The sequence below is a fragment of the Cebus imitator genome, unplaced genomic scaffold, assembly GCF_001604975.1.
Source record: "Cebus imitator isolate Cc_AM_T3 unplaced genomic scaffold, Cebus_imitator-1.0 Scaffold239, whole genome shotgun sequence".
Lineage (NCBI taxonomy): Eukaryota > Metazoa > Chordata > Mammalia > Primates > Cebidae > Cebus > Cebus imitator.
The window spans coordinates 2,923,564-2,947,214 of NW_016107554.1; the positions used below are offsets into that span (position 1 = coordinate 2,923,564).

The 23,651-nt window shown below is 37.1% G+C and overlaps 1 protein-coding gene across 12 annotated transcripts in view; it reads left to right on the forward strand.

Annotated features, from left to right (window-relative positions):
• The window catches only part of RBMS3 (RNA binding motif single stranded interacting protein 3), a 764,636-nt gene that overhangs the window by 294,015 nt on the left and 446,970 nt on the right, over nucleotides 1-23,651 (forward strand). The window lies entirely within an intron of this gene.

Below are 23,651 nucleotides of genomic sequence, written 5' to 3' on the forward strand. Positions count from 1 at the left end.
AAGAAAGGAAGGAAGGAAAGGAAAGGAAGGAAAGAAAATGTAAAAAAAAAAAGAAACAAGAAAGGAAGGAAGGAAAGGAAAGGAAGGAAAGAAAATGTTTCTACATTTGTGACTAAGTCTTTATATATATATTAAATTTATATATATATATTAAATATATATGTATTTAATATATATAATATATAATATATATTTAAAATATATATTAAATATATAATGTATATAATATATATTAAAGTCTTTATATATATATATATATATGTATCACATGAAACCCAGCTGCATAATTTCACATTGCATATATAGCTAATTTATATTACAATCATTTTTTTTAGGCCGGGTGCGGGGGCTCATACCTGTAATACCAGCGCTCTGGGAGGCTGAGGTGGGTGTATCATCTGAGGTCAGGAGTTAGAGGCCAGCCTAATCAACATAGTAAATGATATCTCTACTAAAACTACAAAAAATTAACTGGGCATGGTGGTGGGCACCTGTAATCCCAGATACTCAGGAGGCTGAAGCAGAAGAATCACTTGAACCTGGGAAGTAAAGGTTTCAGTGAGCTGGGATCGTGCCATTGTACTCCAGCCTGGGCTACAAGAGTGAAACTCCATCTCAAAAAGAAAAAAAAAATAGTTCTCTGAGAGTAGGTTACTTTATGTACAAATTGGAAGTAATAATATTTATAAAGTTGCTGGATTTAAATGAGACAAACTAGAAAATGAAATTAGTACATTATACAGTATTTAGTTTGTAGCCCTTATTTTTATTATTATTTAAATATTGATATGTATATTTTGGACATTAGAGCTTGGTTTTGTCTATCTCAAACCAGAAGTTTTAAACTACCCTGCAGAAACTTGATGGGAGAAGAATGGAATGCCTCCCTCCAGCTGTACGTCATGTTTCAGAATAGAATTCATCCTGTTGTAATGTGTCAGCTTAGGCAGGCCAGCTTCTTGAAAGGCAATGCCATAGTTTGGGCTTAGATACAAGTCAATTATATCAATTCCAAGAAAAAAAAAAGAATAGCTTTAAAAATCAATCTCAAAATATCTCATTGAAGCTCTTGCTGCTTTGCTTCCTAGAAGAGGATTCTTTAGGTAGCAGGAGTTTCCTTCAGTTTTTTTTTCATCCTTTCTCCTCTCCTAGGGGCAGAAAGCAAACATTCTTAGGTTGATCTTTTTCTTCCGTGTGTAATTCAAGACCAGAGCGAATTTCAAGCTTCCTGTTCATGACCAAAAGAAACTGGTATAAAATGAAGAGGGAAATTTATTCTCCCCTCACCACGAGTATAGGAAAGGAAACTTAAATTATGTTCCAAACATTTATTTATCTTGTATACGGTATTTGATAAGTGGTTGAAGAAGTTTATTGTATAGGGTAAAGGAGAGCTCTCAAACATTAGAGGGCATGAGTTATTAATGTGGTATAAATGCACCATAAAGAAAAAAACTTCTGGCTTGTGCCACCATTTGTGAATTTTTTGTGTGTTTGAAAACATTTCCAAGGTCAAGTTCATAAAGGCAGGACTTGAAAACAGTGATTTCATTGTGGAATTCTGGCTTTCTCTAAACACACTTCTTTATGAGCATCCTTGGTCTTCGTACTTTTTGTCTCTTCAAGATGAGCTATTAGCTCAACTATTTTTGTTTTCCTTCTGCTGAGCAATACTGTTCCTGGGCTCTTTTGTTAAGTCACAATAAACTAGACAAGCCACCAGCAGGTCCTTGACACAAAGTCCTTTATTGATCTGAAAACCACACTGTGCTAACCTCACCTTAAAATCCGACACCGTAAAACTCTAGTTCCTCAAAAACAGCCAAAGCATTAACACCAAAACACCAGACGTCCTTGCTTTCAGGACATATTTGACAATTTAGAAAAGATAATTCTTGATGAAAAAAATTGCTGTCTTTTTAGTTTGAAATTTTTATAGCCAACATCTTCCCGGTCTCATTGAAGGTAAAGGTTTTGCCCCATTGTACCAAAGAGCACAAAAAATACAGTCAGGCCAATGTGATGATTTTAGACTCTGAGATACTCCTTAAATTATATTATAATATAAAAGTATTTTGGAATAAGAAAGGCAAGAAATTGTGTTTCAGAGAGTTGTGAGAATTATAATGCCTGAAGTTACATACGTGACCAAATATAAGGCTTTTAATTTGTTAGGAATTTGCTCATTCATTCACTTGCTCATTGACTCATTTCATTCAATGGCTAGTATGAGCCAGAATGTGTGGTAAGATGATATAGTTACAAACAAAACCATCCTGTTCTCTATGATCCTGGCACTTACAGTCTATTAGGGTAAAATACAATAATTATATAAACAAATAAAATAATCCACAGTTTATGCCCAATGCAATGTAGGACATTAACAGCATGTGGTGATAGACACTAATGGAGGAGAAGAATTCAGCTCCTCTACAATCCTGGGGAGTGAGTGCTCCAGTCACAAGCAAAAGCAGGTGCAAAAGCTTCAATGTGGCCCAAATATAGGAAGGGACTAGAAGAGTAGCATGAAAATTGATGAGAAAATTGCAAAGCTCTACATATACATGGTCAGGTGATGTTACCTGTCCCGCCTTGTTCCACACGATACCTTCCCCGGTGTCTGCACTTTGGTTTAGATTAGATGTCCCCATTAATTGCTTGAATTCACCCTTTACTTACCTGTCCCCAAATATTTGTTCATGCTTGAATGCTATTGCCCCCTCATCTCTAAGAGTTGTCATTCTGCTAAGAAAAATGAAAAAAAAAAAAAGAGAGAGAGAGAAAAAGACTACACACCGTGTGATTTTATTGATGGAAGATTCTAGAAAATGCCAGATTCATCTGTAATGGCAGACGCATGTTGCTGGGGGTTGTGTGTGGAGGTGGCTGCAAAGATTTGCAAAAGAAATTTGGGGGATGATGAAAAAGTTCTGTATCTTGATCATTATGGCGGTTACACAGGTGGATTCTCTGTCAAAACTCATCAAACTGTACACTGAAATGGCATTTATCATTCACAAATTATACCTGGAAGTGGATTTTAAAAAGTTATATAGAATAAGAAAACCAATTAAATAACTCAAATTCATCTTCTCCACTATCTCTCTAGTAAGAAATACGCTTTGTATCATCATACCATGTGCTATACATGTGCTATAGGTTTTTGTATTTGTGATAAGCATACCACACAGAGCCCTCAGTGAATGTCATGGTGTTGAAGTGGCTGTTTCTCCATTGGGGTTGCTTATTCTCTTACGAGAGAAACTATGTCTCATTTGTATTTTTCTCCCCCCATGGCACCTAGCTCAGAATACATAAAAGAACCTCACTGAGCATTTGGTAAATCAATAGCAATATTTTTATATTTACATCCTACCTGGTTCCCAAAAAAGATGAACAGGAAAAGAAATTGATTTCCAGGAGCTGATGAATGAATAGAATGTTCTTGGCACTGGATCTCACATCCTGTCTCCACGTGTAAAAATTGGGATCAGAAAAGGGTTTTCAACCTACCTTCTTCACATTCATGCTTACTTACTGATGTAAGGAAATGTTCGTCATGGTTTCTTTGTTCTCCAGTAGATAAATGCTATACAGACCCTCTGCATTATCCTTCTTAATAGTCCATTATTCCTCTGTTGAAAGTCCAGTGGTAGAATCAGCGTTGTCAAGCTGCAAGGAGGGGACAGGAAAGTGTTATAGGAAGGCGACTCTTATGCCCATTATTACATCGAGTGAAGGAAAATTGAAGGAGCATAGTGGTCTATAGTGCATAACTGCCACTCTTGGGTTGTAACGAGGAGAACTGTGTAAATCAGTCCTCTGGTGCTTCTCCTTGAGAAACTCTTTTTCGCCCTCTCTCATACCTTCTCTCTTTGCAATTTTTGGTGTTCTCAACTGGCCAATTACCTGGAATATTAGCTTTTCAAAATATGACACAGAAGTTCACCAATTCCTTCCAACTCATAACACTTTAAAATTGCAATTCCAAATTATTCCTGCAAAAATAGCTGATCTTTATGACTCCTAGGGGATTTCTTATTTTAATCTGAAACCTTCAGAAATGGTTCAGTTTTGTGAAAATGATGGGGGAATGTCTGCCCTTAGCAGTTTTTGTGTTCAAGGGCAAATCAACCTCTGTGCTTGCTAACTTTAATTTTCTAAGGGTTATGAGACTTTAATTTGATTCTTTATCCAGTGTGCATAAAATGTTCACTGGAATTTGCATAATACATTTATTGTATAATCATTCTTCACATTGGTTACCTGCTTCCTCAAATGAACATTACTTTTTTAAAGAGATGAATTAATGTAGGGCCAATTTGAACTTAGTAACTAAACAGAATTAAGTATATCTCTGATAGACAAATATAAAAAAGACAGGGAAGGAGAGCAGGTATTTGTTCTGAAATAGGCTATTATGTAAAAATAGCCCCAATCCTCTATTTTTAAATATTCATTTTACACATATAAGCAGAAGAAGAAGTGCTGCCTTTAAAAATATAAAGATTTGTTATGTGAAGAAAGGAATACATTTGTCTGGTTTCTCTTAGAATGTATTTAAAACAAATAGGATGCTAAATTTCAGCACAGTGTAGAAAGATGAGGGAGTTGGAGAGAGAAAATGTCTTTGGTGTTAGGCCAGGTGTTGTAAATGCACTTAAATTTATTCAATGCCCAGAATCAACATAGAATTTAGGTAGTGTTATTATTACCCTTACTTTTGGTTGAGTATTCTGTGTCTGAGGACTCATTGCTGTCAAACAGTGGAGCTAGTATTTGAATCTAGATTGCATGATGGCAACATCTTTGCCATTCAGCTACAACAGTTTTTTATGAAATACGCTTATCTCTCTCTTGGGCTGCCTTGGAAGATTGTGTACTCCCTAATATTAGAATTGTCCAGGTGGAGTTTGGAGGAGTGTTTGGCAAAGAGACTGTAGGAAGATTTGAAGATAGATAGAGGTTGAAGAAGATGACTTTTAAGATTCCCATTCTCCCTATGGTTGTATGAGAGTAGCAGGTGCAATCATGACTTGATGAGTGGCTTGTTGCAGTCCAGGGAGTCTCAGTCTTTAATGTGCATATGACTTTCTTGGGGATCTTGACAAAATGAAAGCCTGATTCAGTAGATCTGGCCTGAAATTGTGCATTTCTAACAAGCTCCCAAGTGACGCCAACATTGCTTTTCCACAGATCACATCTGAGCAGCAAAGTTGAAAGCTCTCAGGTGAGGGGCTTCTGATTTCTGCTTGCAGAGCATTGTCCTAGTGGTCCAGGTCTTTCCCAGTACCATTTATTGAACAGACTATCCTTTATTTTATTGTTAGCACAATTGTATAATTGTTAGAACAATTATATAAAAACATCCTAAACTAAGCAGTTCTCTAAACTGCATCCAAACGAGCATGTCCTAAGATCCTGAAACACTATTTTCCTTATACAACTAGGATGTTGCGTAGAAAAGAGATTCCCTCTGTAAGTGATGAATTTCCAGCAATGTAAAGGGACACAAAAGAGCTGGTACCATCAGGAAGGACACTAATTTACAAATGACAGCAAAATTTTCTTGGAGAAACATGTCTATGTTGAAAAAAAAATTCCACTTTCAACTTATAAATAAATATGTATCATGGTACCAGTACATGACTATTCAAACTTTTGATATTCTTTTGAATTACAGATCTCAAATTTTGTCTCATAAGGTTCTGATATATTTCCAAAAATCCTTTGAGATAGATCCAACTTAATTACAATGAAAAGGAAAATGGGCTTTCGATCCCTTGTATTTCAGGAGATGGGTGTTTGAATTTGATTTAACTGGCTTCTGATATTTTTGGCTTGCAATGCAGGAAAGTATTTTTTTTTCATGATCTTTGAATGACACAAAAATCTTAGGAAAAACCATTCTCTAAAGTATAGGAGGCTTTGAAAGCATTGTCTGTTTCCATTTAATTAATTTAAAAAATCTTTACAAATCTTGGAATAAAATCAGTTTTGCAAGTTATAAAACATTTAGCTAAGGCACACTGTACAGCTCAGAAATCTTTCAGAAAGAGTTAGGGAATTGGAATGCTGAAAATATTACATTGATGGGATTATAGAGATTTATATTTATCGGCCAGGAAAAGCAGTCACATATGTTGATTAGAGAAAAATCAGACATTAAAATTGTGTGTATAATTTGATATCATTTGGCTAAAATAAAGGAAAACCATTTTATTAAGAATTTATTACCTTTGGATGGTGGCCTCATAGCTAATTTCTCTTTGTATTGACTGAATTTATATAATAAAATCATAAAACTTTTAAAATTAGAAGAAATCAATAGCTGTTTCCTTTTAAAATTTTAATTTTTATGAGCGCATAGTAGGTGTATATATTTATGAGGTACAGGAGATATTTTGATACAGGCATGTAATGCATAATAATCACTTCATGGAAAATGAGATATTCATCCTTTGTTTTACAAGCCATCCAATTATATTCTTTTAGTTATTGAAAAATGTACAATTAAATTGTTTTGACTATAGTCACCCTGTTGTGCTATCAAATACTAGATATTCATATTTTCAAACTATTTTTTTTTGTACACATTAACCATCCTCATCTCCCACTCACCCCCTGCTACTGTTCCCAGCCTCCAGTAATCATCCTTCTACTTTCTATCTCCATGTGTCTAATCATTTTGATTTTAGATCTGACAAATAAGTAAGAATATGCGATGTTTGTCTTTTTGTGCCTGGCTTATTTCACTTAATATAATGACCTCCAGTTCCATCCATGTTGTTGCAAATGACAGGACCACTTTCTCTTTCATGACTGAATGGTACTCCATTGTATATAAGTACCACATTTTCTTTATCCATTTATCTCTTGATGGACACTGAGATTGCTTCCAAATCTTAGCTATTGTGAACAGTGCTATAACAAATGGGAGTGCAGATATCTCTTCAATATATTGATTTTCCTTCTTTTGGTTACATATTCAGCAGTGGTATTTCTAAGTCCAAGCTGTTCTCCATAGTGGTTGTACTAATCTGTATTCCCTCTAACAGGATACATGGGTTCCCTTTTCTCCACATCCTCTCCAACATTTATTATTGCTGTCTTTTGGACAAAAGCCATTTTAACTGGGCTGAGATGATATCTCATCATAGTTTTGATTTACATTTCTCTGATGATCAGTGATATTGAGCACCTTTCCGTATATGCCTATTTGCCATTTGTCTCTCTTTGTGAGATTTCTCTTCAAATATTTTGCCCATTTTGAGTTGGATTACTATATTTTTCTTATAGAATTGTTTGAGCTCTTTATATTTCTTGGTTATTTATCCCTTGTCAGATGAGAAGTTTGCAAAAATTTTTTCCCATTCTCTGGGTTTATTCTTCACTTTGTTTATTGTTTTCTCCCACTGTGCAGAAGCCTTTTAACTTGATGAGATCCCATCTGTCCATTTTTGCTTTGGTTGTCTGTGCTTCTCCAATGTTTTCTTTTAGCAGTTTCATAGTTCGAGGTCTTAGATTTAAGTCTTTAATACATTTTGTTATGGTTTTTGCATATGATAAGAGATGGGAGTGAAGTTTCATTCTTCTGCATATGGATATCCAGCTTTCCTAGTACCATTTATTGAACAGGCTATCCTTTCCCCAACATGTGGTTTTGGCACCTTTGTCAAAAATGAGTTCACTGTAGGTATTTAGATTTGTTTCTAGATTCTCTATTATGTTCCATTGGTCTATGTGTCTGTTTTTATGCAAGTACCATGCTGTTTTGGTTATCATAGCTCTGTAGTATAATTTGAAGTCAAGTAATGTGATTTCTTCAGTTTTGTTCTTTTTTCTAAGAATAGCTTTGGCTATTCTGGGCCTTTGTGATTCTGTAGACATTTTAGAATTTTTTTTGCTATTTCTATGAAGAATGTCATTGGTAAATTGATAGGGATTGCATTGAATCTGTACATTGTTTTGGGTAGTCTGGACATTTTAAACAATATTGCTTCTTCCAATCCATGAACATGTAATATTTTTTAATTGTATGGTGTTCTCTTCAATTTTTTTTTATCAGTGTTTTATAGTTTTAATTATAGTGATATTTTGCTTTTGTTAATTCCTAGGCATTTAATTTTATTTGTGGTTATAGTAAGTGGGATTACGTACTTTTAAAATTTCTTTTTCAGATTGTTCAATGTTGGCATATAGAAATGCTACTCATTTTTGTATGCTGATCTTGTATCCCGCAACTTTACTGAATTTGGTTATTGGTTCTAACAGTTTTCTTGGCCGAGTTTTAAGTTTTTCCAAATATAAGATTGTATCATCTGCAAACAAGGATAATTTTACTTCTTCCTTTCTCATTTGGATGTCCTTTATTTCTTTTTCTTTTCTGACTGTTCTAGCTAGAACCAGTACTATGTTAAATAACAGTGGTGAAAGTGATTATTTTTGTCATGTTCTTAGAGGAAAGGGTTTCAGTTTTTCCCCATTCAGTATGATACCAGTTGTGGGTCTGTCATATATGGTTTTTATTATGTTGAGGTATGCTCCATCTATACCTAATTTTTTTGAGGGGTTTTATTATAAAGAGATGTTCAATTTTATCAAATGCTTTATCAGCATCAATCAAAACGATCATATGGTTGTTCTTCATTTCATTGATATGATATATCACATTGATTGATTTGCGAATGTTGAATCATTCTTCCTTCCCAGGGATAAATCCCACATGGTCATGATGAATGATCTTTTTAATGTATTGTTGAATTCAGTATTTTGTTGAGGATTTTTGTGTCAATATTTGTCAGAGATAAGGTCTGTAGTTTTCTTTTACTGATATATTCTTTTTCTGGTTTTGGTATCAAGATAATACTGGTCTCAGAATGAATTTGAAATTATTCCCTCCTCCTCTATTTTTCAGAATTGTTTGAGAAGGATTGGTATTAATGCTTCTTAAATGTTTGATAGAATTCAGCAGTGAATCTATTGGGTCCTGGGCTTTTCCTTGCTGGGAGGCATTTTATTATGGATTCAATCTCATTGTTTGTTATTGGTCTGTTTAGTGTTTGGATTTCTTCATAGTTCAATCTTGGTCGGTTATACATATCTAGAAATTTATTCATTTCTCCTAAATTTTCCAGTTTATTGCCATGTAGTTGCTCATAGTAGCCATTAATGATCCTTTAAATTTCTGTGATATAAGTTGTAAGATATCCTTAATCTTTTTTTTTTTTTTTCTTTTGAAATGGAGTATTGTTCTGTCACCCAGGCTGACACAATGGAGTGCAGTGGCACAATCTCGACTCAATGCAACCTCTGTCTCCTGGGTTCAAGTGATTCCCCTACCTCAGCATCCCAAGTAGCAGGGATTACAGGCCAACATGTTGGGCTAATTTTTATATTTTTAGTAGAAATGGGGTTTTACCATGTTTGCCAGGCTGGTCTCAATCCCCCAACCTCAGGTGATCTGCCTCAGCTTCCCAAAGTGCTGAGATTGCAGGCATGAGCCTCTGCACCCAGCCTCCTTTTTCATCTCTTATTGATTTATTTATTTAGGTTTTCTACTTTTTTTTTTCCTTCAATAGTCTGACTAAAAGTGTGTCAGTTTTATCTTTTCAAAAAACAAATATTTTGTTTCATTGATTTTTGTATTGTTTTCTTCATTTCAAATCATTTATTTCTACTCTGATCCTTATTTCTTTTCTTCTACTAATTTTGCATTCTATTTGTGCTTGCATTTTTAGTTCTTTATGATGTGTCCTTAGGTTATTTGAATTTTTTTTTATTTTTTGATGTAGGCATTTGCAGCTATAAACCTCCCTCTGAGTACTGCTTTTGGTGTATTCCATAGGTTTTGATATGTAATGTTTCCAATATCATTTGTTTCAAGAAATGTTGAAATTTCATTCTTAACTTCTTTATTGACCCACTGGTTATTTAGGAGCATATTGTTTAATTTCCATGTGTTCATATAGTTTCCAAAATTCCTCTTGTTGATTTCTAGTTGTATTTCATTGTGGTCAGAGAAGATACTTGATATTTTTTTCGATTTCTTGAATGTTTTACGACTTGTTTTGTGACCTAACACATAGTCTATTCTAGAGAATGATCGATGGGCTGAGAAGAATGTGTATTCTGTGGTCTCTGGATGACATGTTCTGTAAATGTCTGTTAGGTCCATTTTTTCTATACTGCAGGTTAAGTCTGATGTTTCTTTCTTGAGTTTCGATCTGGGAGATCTGTCCAATTCTGAAAGTGGGATATTGATGTCTTAGCTATTTTTGTACTGAGGTCTACCTTTCTCTTTAGCTCTAATAATATTTGCTTTATATATCAGAGTACTCCAGTGTTGGCTGCATGTTATGTTCTGTTGTTGGATTGACCCCTTTATCATTATGTAAGGAACTTCTTTGTCTCTCCTTGCCGTTTTTGTTTTGAAATCTATTTTTTGTCTTATATAACTATAGCTACACCTGCTGTTTTTTGGTTTCTGTTGACATGGAATATTTTTTTTCCATCCCTTTATTTTCAGTCTCTATGCCCTTAGAGGTGAAGTGAGTTTCTTCTAGGCAACAGATCATGAGATCTTATTTTTTCACCCATTTAGCCATTCTATGTCTTTTGACTAGAGAGTTATTCCATTTACATTCAATGTTATTATTGAAAGGTAGGGACTTACTCTTTCCATTTTGGTATTTGTTTTCTGGTTGCTTTGTAGTCTTCTATTCCTTCTTCCCTTCCTTTCAGTCTTCATTTTAGTGAAGGTGATTTTCTCTGATGGTATGATTTAATTTCTTGCTTTTAATTTTTTTGTGTATCCATTGTGTGTTTTTTTATTTGAGGTTACAGTAAGCCTTGCAAATACTATCTTGTAACCTATTATTTTAAACTGATGACAATTTAATGGTGTTTGCATAAGAAAACACACACACACACACACACACACACACATACACACATACACACGCAAAAATTAATAAAAACCCTACACTTTAACTTCATACCCCTGCTTTTTAACTTATTGTTGTTTCTCTTTATGTCTCATTATGGTCTATATCTTGAAATGCAATTTTAGTTATTATTTTTTATTGGTTCATCATTTAGTCTTTCTACTTAAGAGTAGTTTACATACCACAATTACAGTGTTATACAATTCTATGTTTTTCTGTGTACTTACAATTATCAGTGAGTTTTGTTCCTTCCGATGATGTCTTCTTGCTCATTAACATCGTTTTTTTTTAGACTGCGCAACACCCTTTAGCATTTCTTATACGGCAGGCCTGGTGTTGATAAAATTCATCAGCCTTTGTTCATCTGGAAAGGTCGTTATTTCTTCTTCATGCTTGAAAAATATCTTTGTTGCATATACTGTTTAAGGGTAAAGGATTTTTTTTCTTTCAGTACTTTAACTATGTCATGCTACTCTGTCCTGGCCTGTAAGGTTTCTACTTAAAAGTCTGCTACCGGATGTATTAGAGCTCTACTGTATGTTGTCTTTTTCCTCCTCCTACCTTTAGGGTCCTTTATCCTTAACTTTTGGAGGTTTGATTATTAGATGCCTTAAGGTAGTCTTCGTTGGATTAAACCTGCTTGGTGTTCTATAACTTTCTTGTGCTTGAATGTTGCTACCTTTCTTTAGATTTGGAAAGTTCTCCAATATTACCCCTTTGCATAAACTTTCTACACATATCTCTTTCTCTACCTAATTTTTCAGGCAAATAACTCTTATATTTGCCCTTTTGATACTACACTCTAGATCTTGTCAGCTTGCTTCTTTGCTTTTTCCTCTTTTTTGTCCCCTCTGATTGTGTGTTTTCAAATAGACTTTCTTCAAGCTCACTAATTCTCCTGCTTGATCAATTTTACTATTAAGTGATTCTGATGCATTCTTCAGTATGTCATTTGCATTTTTAAACTCTAGAATTTCTGCTTGATTATTTCAGTTTGTTTGTTTTAAATTTTTCTGATAGAATTCTGAATTTTTTTCTCTGTATTATCTTTGATTTCTTTAAATTTCCTCAACGTAGCTGTTTTGAATTCTCTGTCTGAAAGGTCACATGTCTCTGTTTCTCTAGGAGTAGTCCTTAGTGTGTTATCTAGTTCATTTGGTTAGGTCACGTCTTCTTGGATGATCTTGATACAAGTATCAAGATGTTCATAGGTGTCTGGACATTGAAGAGTTAGATATTTATTGTTGTGTTCATGGTCTCGTCTTGTTTTTGCCTATCCTTCTTGAGAAGGCTTTCCAGATATTTGAAGGGACTTGGGCCCTCAGCCCAATATTTCTGTGGTTTTTGCAGACTTGTAGAAGTACCACCTTGGTGGTTTTGGTTAAGATCTGGGAGAATTCTCTGGATAACCAGACAGAGAGTCTTATCCTTTTCCTTTACTTTCTCCCAAACAAATGGAGACTCTGTCTTTGTGTTGAGCCACCTGGAACTGTAGGTGTGGTGATGCACTGGGATTGACTCAGTGTGGTTCCTGTGGCCACCATCAATGTGACCACTGAGTCAGACCTGAAACCTGCGTAGCACTGAGTCTTGCCCAAGGCCCACTCTAACCATTACCTGGCTATCACCTATGTTTAATTGAGGCCCTAGTCCTCTACAATCAACAGGTGGCAAATCAAGCCAGGTTTGTGTCTTTCCCTTCAGGATGGAAAGTTTGCCCGGCCCCAGGTGGGACCAGAGATACTGTCTGGGAGCCAGGGATTATAGTCAAAAACCTTAAACATTTGTCTGCTGGTCTGTTATACTGCGGCTAAGCTGGCACTCAATCCACAATATAAAGTTATTTCCATCTTTCCCCTTTCCACAGGCAGAGGAGCCTTTCCCTGTGGGCACTGCAACCACTGGCCCATCAGGGTGTTCTGTCAGGCCACTGCCAGTGTTCCCTTAAACCCCAATGGCTCTTCAGTCAGCTTGTGGTAAATGCTGCCAAGCCTGAGGCTCACCCTTCTGGGAAGTTGGCTCTCCTCTGGCCCAGGGCAGGTCCAGAAATGCTGCCTAGGCCTAGATGTAGTGACCCCAAGAGCCTGCTTTTTGATCTACCCCACAGTGGCTGAGCTGGCCTCTAAGATGGAAGACAAAAAGTCTCCTTTACGTGTCCTTCCTCTACATCTCAGAGACCAAGGCCCATAGCATACAACCTGGGTTTTACTGCTGGTCATTCAGGGCCCAGGGGCTCTTTAGTCAGCAGGTTGTGAATCCTGCCAAGACTACGTCCTTCCCTTCAATGCAGCAGGTTGCCTTTTGGCCCAGGGTGTGTCTAGAAATGTCATCTGGGAAATAGGGCCTGGAATGGGGGACACATTATTCTACTTATTGCCCTATTCTACTAAGGCTGAGCTAGTATTCAAGGTGCAAGACTCCTCTTTATGCTTTGCTGTCTACCCCTTAAGCAGAAAGAAGGAGACATTTTCATTGCTGTGAGCTGTTTCACCTCAGGCTGGGGGAGGGATGGCGCAAGCATTCCTTTAGCTGCCCAGGCTGGTGTCTCCCTAAGTCTCATGCCATGCAACCCTAGTTCTCTGGCTCTGAGCCCAGCCCAGCACTAGGAGTTGTATATGAATTGCAGTCCCTATGCCCTTGACTAACTTTCAGAATTTACCTAGGTCCCCAGAACCCTTTGGCCTATGATAGCAAGGCTTGCCAAGAGACTTGAGTATCAGCTGATGAGATGGATGATTCTCCTCTGGCTAGGTCTGTTCCAAATGCTCCTTCTGTGTGTGGGCATTGGCAGAGCCCAGTGCACCTTTGCTCTTCACTGTGGCAGAGCAGCACTGAGTTTAATGTAAAGTCCCCCAGTTGCTGTGCTCTCCCTCCCTCAAGCACACAGACTCTGTGCTGCATGGCTCGCTGCCTGCTGATAGAGGGGTGGTTTCAGTGCTTCAAGACTGTCTCTTCTGTTCTCCTCAATGTCTCTTTCAAGATATGAAGTTAAAATTAGGTACTGGGATTGCTCACTTGATTTTTGGTCCTTGCAATGATGCTTTTCTTTGTGAAGCTAGTTGTTAAAATTTGGTGTTCCTGCTAGGGGTAAAAACTATGCAGGTTTCTATTCTGCCATCTTGCTCCATCCTTCATCAACTATTTATTTTTAGGAAAAGAAATGTGTGTATAATTGGGGAGCCATTTATAAAATCTTAACTACAAATATTTTTCATTTTATGATTTTTGATAACAAGAATTATATTTTTATAACTCTATAAATCTCTGGGTATCCCTAACACATAGGATAGTGAGATCTCAAGAATTAGTTTTAGTTGCCTTTCCAAGTCGGACCATTAGAAGGAATCACAGGGCAGTTTGTTTTGAAGATTAAAGCACCAAGGTCTAGGTGTAAGGGAAATTACATTTCACTGAGTTCTGTATTGTTTGGCTTGTTTTGTCTTTGTTTTTGTTTTGACATGTACCTTTGTTACTCTTCATTGTGCATATATACATGTAAGTGCTTTTTTATTTTTAAAACTCTAAACTGAATTAAAATTGTATTTAATATGTCAAGTGGGATGGAGAAATGAATTTGATATGTCAAGTGGGATGGAGAAAAGAAGTTACGTTTCTCCATCCCACTTGACATATCAAATACAATTTTAAGTATTGTATTCTGGAGTTTAAGACGATGTAGAATACATCATGTCTCATGGTGATTGGGACAGTGTTTGAGGATATTTACTTAAAATATTTGAAATAAAGCCTGTAAACATGTGACTAAGGAGCACATTAAATCAAATATGAGTATAAATTAGGAAATGTGTAACTGTAGTTAAATAGAACCTTTTGTCAAACGTTTTGAGTGTGGAAATCATGGATGGAGCCCTGTCCCAGGAAAGTATTGGTGTTCATGAGAACACAGGGCTCTATAAGGAAATTCAGATGAAGTGACAAGTTGGCAGTGGGAATGTCCAGAATGTAGAGTATAACAAAAACAAAGAATCATGGGTAATACATGATTCTTGAAGGAGTTACCTTATATGTAGGATTCACTTTTCTTCCCTTTCTGCTCTGAACTATTTAATGTATCTTTCCGGGTAGTTGCCCCTATTGCAATGGTCTATCCTCTAAAGATGAATGGGTGGTAAAAAGAGGGATGCTTCTGTTATAGGGAAAAGTAGGTAGCAATGAGTACAAACATGCTTCCAAGGGCATTTGCTGGAACCATTAAGTGCGAATATGGATTAAAGTACCTGGGAAGAGGTGAGGGGCTTGTCCTCCAACTGATACACTGAGGTCATACCTCCATTCCTTGCATGGAGGAATAGTCTATTGTTCTTCCCATCTTTAAGTCTAGAGCAAGGGGCAGGGAAGAATGGGGCAGCCAGGAATGAAATTATAGTTAGATTTGCCTATCTTAAGTTGGAGCTGGGGATTGTAGAGCTATAATTTAAGTATTCAGTTATAGCTGACTTTTACCATAATTATAAACTCAATTGAATTGTTTTATTAATATTCTGGGCTCAATCATATAGTCACCATTATATACATGCACCTCCTCCTGTTTTGATGGCAGAAACACACAGGACCAACAGCTCAAACAAGACATATATTTTGTTTGTATATTTGAATACTGCCTGTTAGCAAAGCAGAGCTTTATAGATGGTTCACAGAGGTTAATCTGCCCATTTACTGCCAAGTACACTGCTCCCTTAATCTGTGCAATACTATAATAAAGTAATGGTTGTTCCTTGGCAAATCAGTGAGTTCCTTTAATCTCAATAAGGCATGGTGACTGCACTAAGCCCATAAATAATGATCCTGATACTGATTTTGACTTTACTCAGTATAAGGAAGCAATTTCTCTCATTTAAAAAAATCAATTGAACATGGTGAAAAGGAAAGTGAGTTTTGGGATTTGAATTTGTGTTTAGTTTGATACTTTTTTTGGATAACTTAAATGGAATGAGAAAGTGTCTCATTTTCAAGTGGCATACTACTAAATACTTTGTTCTCTAAATTTGTCTGTCTTTGTAATTGTTTTATTCTGCTAGGAAATACCACTGGGGACCGGTTCCTTTTCCCCAGTCCTTAGTTTCGTCATTTGTGTGCAAAATATGCTGAGTTTGCCCCCACCTGGAAGAAACAGTAGCCATTTTCAAATACTGGCGCTTTCTTTCCACAATTTATATGATGGTGATTACTCACTATACCTTGTACTAATTTCAAACAAACGGAGAGGCAGAAAGATAGACTAAAGCATACGTATACACATAAATTTAGAATATGGATAATTTTACCATCATGACGCTTATTGAATGGAACATGGCTCAGTTTCTCAGCTCTGTTGACCAGAGCAATACACCCTAAACCATACATACTATACAAATATAAAATTAGTCCAATAATGTGAAGATAATCATGTCTATATGCCATTTAAACATAAACTCCACTGCATTTAAATTGATTTATCAACTCTGCCAGACTATAACCTCATTGTCGGGAAGAGCCATGTTAGAGTTTTTGTTTTCCTTACAGCATCTAGTACTATCTTCCTTGTACGTAGTAGATGCTAAGTAAATTTAATAATAATAATAATAATAATAATAAAGGGAATCCTTTCTTCATTCTCCTTTTATTATTATTATTAAATTTACTAAGCATTTACTACATAAAAGGAAGATAGTGCTGGAAACTGAAACTGGACCCCTTCCTTACACCTTATACAAAAATTAACTCCAGATGGATTAAAGATTTAAACATAAGACGTAACATCATAAAAACCCTAGAAGAACACCTAGGCAAAATCATTCAGGCCATAGGCATAGGCAGGGACTTCATGACCAAAACACCTAAAGCAATGGCAACAAAAGCCAAAATAAACAAATTGGATCTAATTAAACTTAAGAGCTTCTGTACAGCAAAAGAAAAAATCATTAGAGTGAACCAGCAACCAATAGAATGGGAAACAATTTCTGCAACCTACCCATCTGACAAAGGGCTAATATTCTGAATCTACAAAGAACTAAAAGAAATTTACAAGAAAAATCAACCACATCAAAAAGTGGGCAAAGGATATAAACAGATACTTTTCAAAAGAAGACATTTATGTGGCCAACAAACATATGAAAAAATGTTCATCATCACTAGTCATTAGAGAAATGCAAATCAAAACCACATTGAGATACCATCTCATGCCAGTTAGAATGGCCATCATTAAAAAATCTGAAGACAGCAGATGCCGGAGAGGATGTGGAGAAATGGGAACGATTTTACACTGTTAGTGGTAATGTAAATTAGTTCAATCATTGTGGAAGACAGTGTGGCAATTACTCAAGGATCTAGAAATAGAAATACCATTTGACCCAACAATCCCATTGCTGGATATATACCCAAAGGATTCTAAATTGTTTTATTATTAAGAGACATGCACACCTATGTTCATTGCTGCACTGTTTACAATAGTAAAGACTTGGAACCAACCCAAATGCCCATCAATGATAGACTGGATAAAGAAAATGTGTCACGTATACACCATGGAATACTATGCAGCCATAAAAAAGGATGAGTTCATGTCCTTTGCAGGGACATGGATGAAGCTGGAAACTATCATTCTCAGCAAACTGACACAAGAACAGAAAATCAAACACCATGTGTTCTCACTCATAGTTGGGTGTTGAACAATGAGAACACCTGGACACAGGGAGGGGAACATCACACACTGGGGTCTGTTGGGGTGTGGGAGGCTAGGGGAGGGATAGTGGGGGTTGGGGAAGTTAGGGAGGGATAAAATTGGGAGAAATGCCTACTTTAGGTGACGGTGGATGGAGGCAGCAAACCACCATGGCACGTGTGTACCTATGCAACAATACTACAAGTTCTGCACATGTACCCCAGAACTTAAAGTCTAATAAAAAAAATAATAAATAAAAGAGAGACCACATTGTGGTTTGAAAATGTCACTAATCCCAGGCAAATTTCTGTTCCAAAAGCTGATGTCTTGTTTTAGTATTTCTGGCACAAGGATTTCAGAATGCTTAGGGATTAAACTGGAACATCAGGGAACTGTTGTGGAGCAACCTGTTTTCTGTACAGTGGGTATCATTGCCCATCTTATTCTCCCTTGTTTGCTAAGTGTCTGAGGCTGCAACCCTCTCTGTTTAGGCAGTCCATATGTGGTTTCTTTTCTGTATCAACTCCCTGAATCCTATATTTTTAAGACATTGGAAAGAAAGGTGATTTCAGATTATAAAGGCTTAGAAGTTTTCTCACAATAAGCCCTATTGTCTCTGGCTTTTGCTTTCAGTAGAAACTATCTTTTGCCTCTATATTTTCCACAAATCTAAGATAGACCATAAGGCTATGATATTGGTTCTCCTGTGGTATCCCAGCTTTACTGTAATGATCACTCACAGTAAATGGATACCAAAGAAGATACTGAAGAGATGAGTAGGTTTTCTTGTTTGTTTTAAGTAGAAAAGTAGCAATAAAGATATTAATACTGTTATTGTCTCCTGTGATCACATAATGCAAAGAAATAGGAAATCCAATAAAGAAAGATATTCAGCAATAACTGAGTAGTTTAGGGATACCGTAGAGATAGAGCAGAAATACAGAGGCATGGAGGCCATCTAAGTGCCACCAGACTTCCAGGCAGCCGGCAAACCACTCCTCTCCCTGCAACTCAGGCATCGTAGCCTGCGCCCAGACAGCAGCTGCAGAAGATTACTAAGCCCAAATGGAAGATAGGGAAGGATTTATGGAAAGGTGATTCCTTGTTAACATCTTCAACTGTTAAGGAGAATTTCAGCTGAGTGTATATATGATTCTTAGCCAAAATGTTTGCTTTTTCTGTTTGGAAATCGCATTTGACTCAAAGTTGGATTGCCTTTGAAAGAATTTGGGTGCTACACCAAGCCATCTGTGTTTCAAGTGAGCTTTTATGATGGTTATTCTGAAGAGGAGGAACGATACAAATGTTGTGAAATATAGTGTGCAGTTACACTCTGAGAGTCTGAGAGCAAGTCTCCTTGGCTGACTGTTGATGGCACTGCAAATCTAAAGCAGGCGTTCCAGCTTTATCATGACTTCTCTGCAACCCACCCCAACACACACATGAAGAACAATCCCAATGCTGGTAAATAAATAAGGAGTTTGAATTGAGAACTTAAGGAGCCCACAGCAAAACAGAAGTATAAAATAAGCTTTTGAAGATGGTAAAGAAACATTTAATGAATTTTCAAATGGATTGTCACACAGTGGTTCAATGGAATGGCAAAGGTTTCAGGGAAGATGTTGCCTGCAAATGACTGAAGGAAACAAAATAAGAACCATCCAGACACTACTATTCTTTGTAGAATCTCATGATTTTACACACACACACACACACACACACACACACACAGAGAGAGAGAGAGAGAGAGAGAGAGAGAGAGAGACATATACTTTCTTCCCAAAAGTCACTAGGCTTGTAGTGCAATAAAAATAGCAAAACTTTAAATTAACACAGAGGGTTTAAAACGTTTCAGGAAAGCATTGATCATATCTGCCAATGGAATGAGTGTATTTGGCAAATGACCTAATTATCACAGAGTTGGTTCCTTCTCACTGCTCTACTTACCACTAATTGCAGAACTGCTGGCCTTCTCCCCCGGACAAGGAAGGAAAACAAGGACAGGGGTGTGTGGAGAAAACAGTGACATTCAGTTTTAATTCATTTGAACCTGCTGCCAAGCTTAATTATGTAACTGAGAGAGTGAGACGGGTGGGCTTACAGCCACTTGGGCCAGAGTTTCTGATGGTTAGCATTTGCCAGTGTTTTGTTGAGGATTTTTAGCAGTTACCGTGGAGCATTATTAGCTGAAGCTGAACTAATCTCCCCCTACCCTTCTCCTCACCAGATGTAGGTACAGAGGTTGCTGTTCCCAGACTTGATTATTTGTCATTAAGGAAAACAAATTGAAAGCAAATTGAAGTGGCTTTATTCCTTGCTAAATGAATCATTATTCTTTAGGGGCAGTCTGGTATTTCATTTTGTTTTCTTCTGATTGTGATGTAGTATCTGCTGTTATGTAAAACTCAGTAATGCAGTGTTTATTTCTAGAATGAGAGTATTTTTCAGGGTTACTTGAGACATTTTTTCCATAAACTTTCATTGGAACTAGTGAAAGTGAGTCTATATGAAAAACACATAATTCAGTGAAATATTTCTGATTTGGTGGCTTATTGCCTACTTATAATTTTATTTATGCAGTCTCTACCCCCCTTGGCTTGGTGCCATCAGTACAGACATTTTGTACAAAAGGGCCAGCCTGTCTCTCCTTGCTGGCAGGATGACTCTTTATAAGTACATTTTTCTCAAAGTTTAGCCAGCGCATTCTTGATTCAGAGAAAGCTCGGGGTGTATCGCAACCTCACAGAAATGTCTTCTGTTTGTATTGGAGTTTAGTCCTGAAGGTCAGCATCTTGATTTTATAATATCCTATGTACCATGTGGGGGTGAAAAAGAAGGGAAGAAGCCACGCTAGAGGAAAGGGTGGAAGTCATAAAATAAGGGGCTGCCTGCTGGGCAGCAGCATGGGTGATACAGAGCCATGACCACTTAGCATTATGTGTTCTTCATAGTCCAACAGTATTAATAGACTTTTTTTTTTTTTTTTTTTTTGAGACGGAGTTTCGCTCTTGTTACCCAGGCTGGAGTGCAATGGCGCGATCTCGGCTCACCACAACCTCCGCCTCCTGGGTTCAGGCAATTCTCCTGCCTCAGCCTCCTGAGTAGCTGGGATTACAGGCACGTGCCACCATGCCCAGCTAATTTTTTGTATTTTTAGTAGAGACGGGGTTTCACCATGTTGACCAGGATGGTCTCGATCCCTTGACCTCGTGATCCACCTGCCTCGGCCTCCCAAAGTGCTGGGATTACAGGCGTGAGCCACCGTGCCCGGCCTAATAGACATTTTTATCAGTTAACCCCCATCACAGTCCCATGAAGTAAATTAACATCTTTTAAACATGTTTTCCATTTATTTTCACAAATATTTATTAAGCATGGGCTAGGTATTAGGTACAGTCCTAGTACCTGGGAAATACAAAAAAACAACCCCTGATAATAGAGATTGCTCTTTGTTCTTCCAGTTACAGTGGGTGAAGGGGAGGATCCTTGTCTAGGGAAGGCCAACACTTTCATCAAGTTTCTAGATGCCCCCACCCTTCTACCTTCTCAGGAATGTCATTCTATAAATTACCCACTTGTCCTCCTGAAGCTTTAATCTATTTTCTGCGTGAGCTTTCCCCTCAATATTCAACATTCAAAAATGCCAAGAACACTATCTGTCCTATAGAAAGTGCTCAATAAATATTTGTTGAATAATGTACATGAATACTCAGCAGTTTGTTACCCTGACTTCACACTGGAATCGGGTAGGAAATTGACAATGCGCGCACGCGCGCGCACACACACACACACACACACACACACACATAACCATAGTGTCTCCTTCTTAAAGCAAACCAACAAAAACAACTCAGTTGACCTTATATCCCTTGCTATCTTAATTCTTCTTCCCAGCCAAGATAACTGCAAAGAGGCCTGTAAATCCTCCTCTTCATCTCTCTCTTATGCTTCAACTACTCCAGCAGGCTTCAATCCCCACCACTTGCCTAAAGCAAATCATGATAATGACATCATGTTTCTAAACACACTGGGCATCTTCAAGCTGTCTTCTTGCTCAAACTCTCGGTACTATTATCTCTCCCTCCTTCTCAGAATACTTTCTTACCTTGAACTTGAGACGTCTGATTCCCTTTTCATTTCCTTCTTCCTCTCTGATTCTCCAGCTTCCTTTGCAGTCTTTTCTTTTTATGTGATGCCTAAATGTTGAAGTTGCTAGAGTTCTAATACTGCACGTTTTTTAAAATATACTTACTCTAGGCATTTTTTGCTATTTCCCATAGATAACATCTCTAAATAACATCTTTGTACTGTTGTCCTCTGGTATGTCCAAGTTCATCTCCATTTGTGAGCACCCACCTAATATATCCAACTGCAATTTGACGTTTCTATTTAGCTGTATCCACCATTTCTGACTCAATGTGTCTCAGACCAATATTTTAATTTTCCTTCTCTCCTGCTGGTTCTTCCCTGAGTCTCCCCGTTTCAAGAAATCACATACTTACCCAGTGGCTTATGGCAAAAACAAAGCAAAACAAAACAAAACGAATGAACAAAAAGGGTAATAAACCTTATCTATGCCTTCCTTTTCCCCAGCTCAGTCAATCCATTTACAGAGCCCTTTTAATTCTGCCTCCAAAATATAACTCAAACCGTCCACTTCATCCTGTTTCATTGCCAGCTTCCATTCTTCTGGAATGTTGCAATAGCCCCTAAGTTATCTCTTGATTCCAGTCTAGCTCCCCAACATTGCAGTCTCTGGCTAGAGTGATCAGTTTTTAAATGCAGATCATGTAACACCATTGCTTCTTTAAAACTTTCAATAATGGACAATCGGTAATTACAATCTATGTTATGTGCTGTCATTTAATTTCAAGGAAGATGTGCAATTTTCTAAGTATGTATTTATTTGTATGGTTATTTGTTCTTCTCCCTCTCCCATCTCAATTATTAGTTGCATGAGTGGGAACTGAGGTTTGTTTCTACTACTGTATACCCCGTGCTCAGTGCAGTGCCTGAAATAGAATTTTATTATTGAATAAATAAATGAGCCTATGAACGGTACAAGGTTGTTCCCATCTCAATCTCATCTTAACTCATCAACCACTCCATTGACAAATGAACTGATTAAATGAGCTCAATTAAACCCTTTTATTTGGAATTGTTTTATTCCTTGCCATTTAAGGAATTTTCAAGACTGAGCCCTTCCTCTGGTGGGCTTCAGAGGCTAGTAGAAATAGTTAATAGTGTGGGAATATAAAGCAGTTCATATGGTATACTTGAAAGGACCCATGCAGACTTGACTTCAAATCCTGGCTCTGCTGATTGAGTGGCTTGTGATTCTGGTCCAGTTGGATCAGCTTACCTGAGCTTCAGTCTCTTCTTCATGGGTATAGTGGGCATGAAGCCAGTGGTAGTACATGATGTTATTATGACCTCACCAAGTACCAGTGTGTTAACTACCCAGCACAGCAACTGGCACGTGACAGTTGATAGTTTTGCTTTCTTCTCCCCTGGACTCTATTTCTTGACTATTACTTTCTACTTTTTTTTTCTGTCTTACTCATCTTGATGGGTGGTAATACTTATATTACCCACTTAGTTTGATTTTGTAGGAAGAGAAGAATTAGCAGTACTTACAGAACAGGCTTCCTTTTGGATTAGAAATACAAACTTCACAGCTTCTCTGCCCAGCTTTTCAAGAGCATTTTACGGTACACTGCTGTGTAACAAGTTCATTTTAGGAGAACATGCTGGGAGGGAGAAAAAGAAGATGAGATTCAAGGGGAAAAAATTAAAAAGTTAATTAAAAGAAACAACTTGGTAATTGAATTCCCTTGCACTCTTCTTTGGTTATTTTGGGGTGGCAGGAGGTGTCACAGTACATGGTTAGTAGGTTTGCTTCAGTGTCTCACCTCAAAACTTCTAAATAAGACAAGTAGAAGAATACCGATGACTCCTAACCTGACAGCTGAGTATCGGATACATTTGGTGAGCTTTTTAAGCATGCCAAACAAAGCTGCCCTGATACTCACTCTTGAGCATTTATA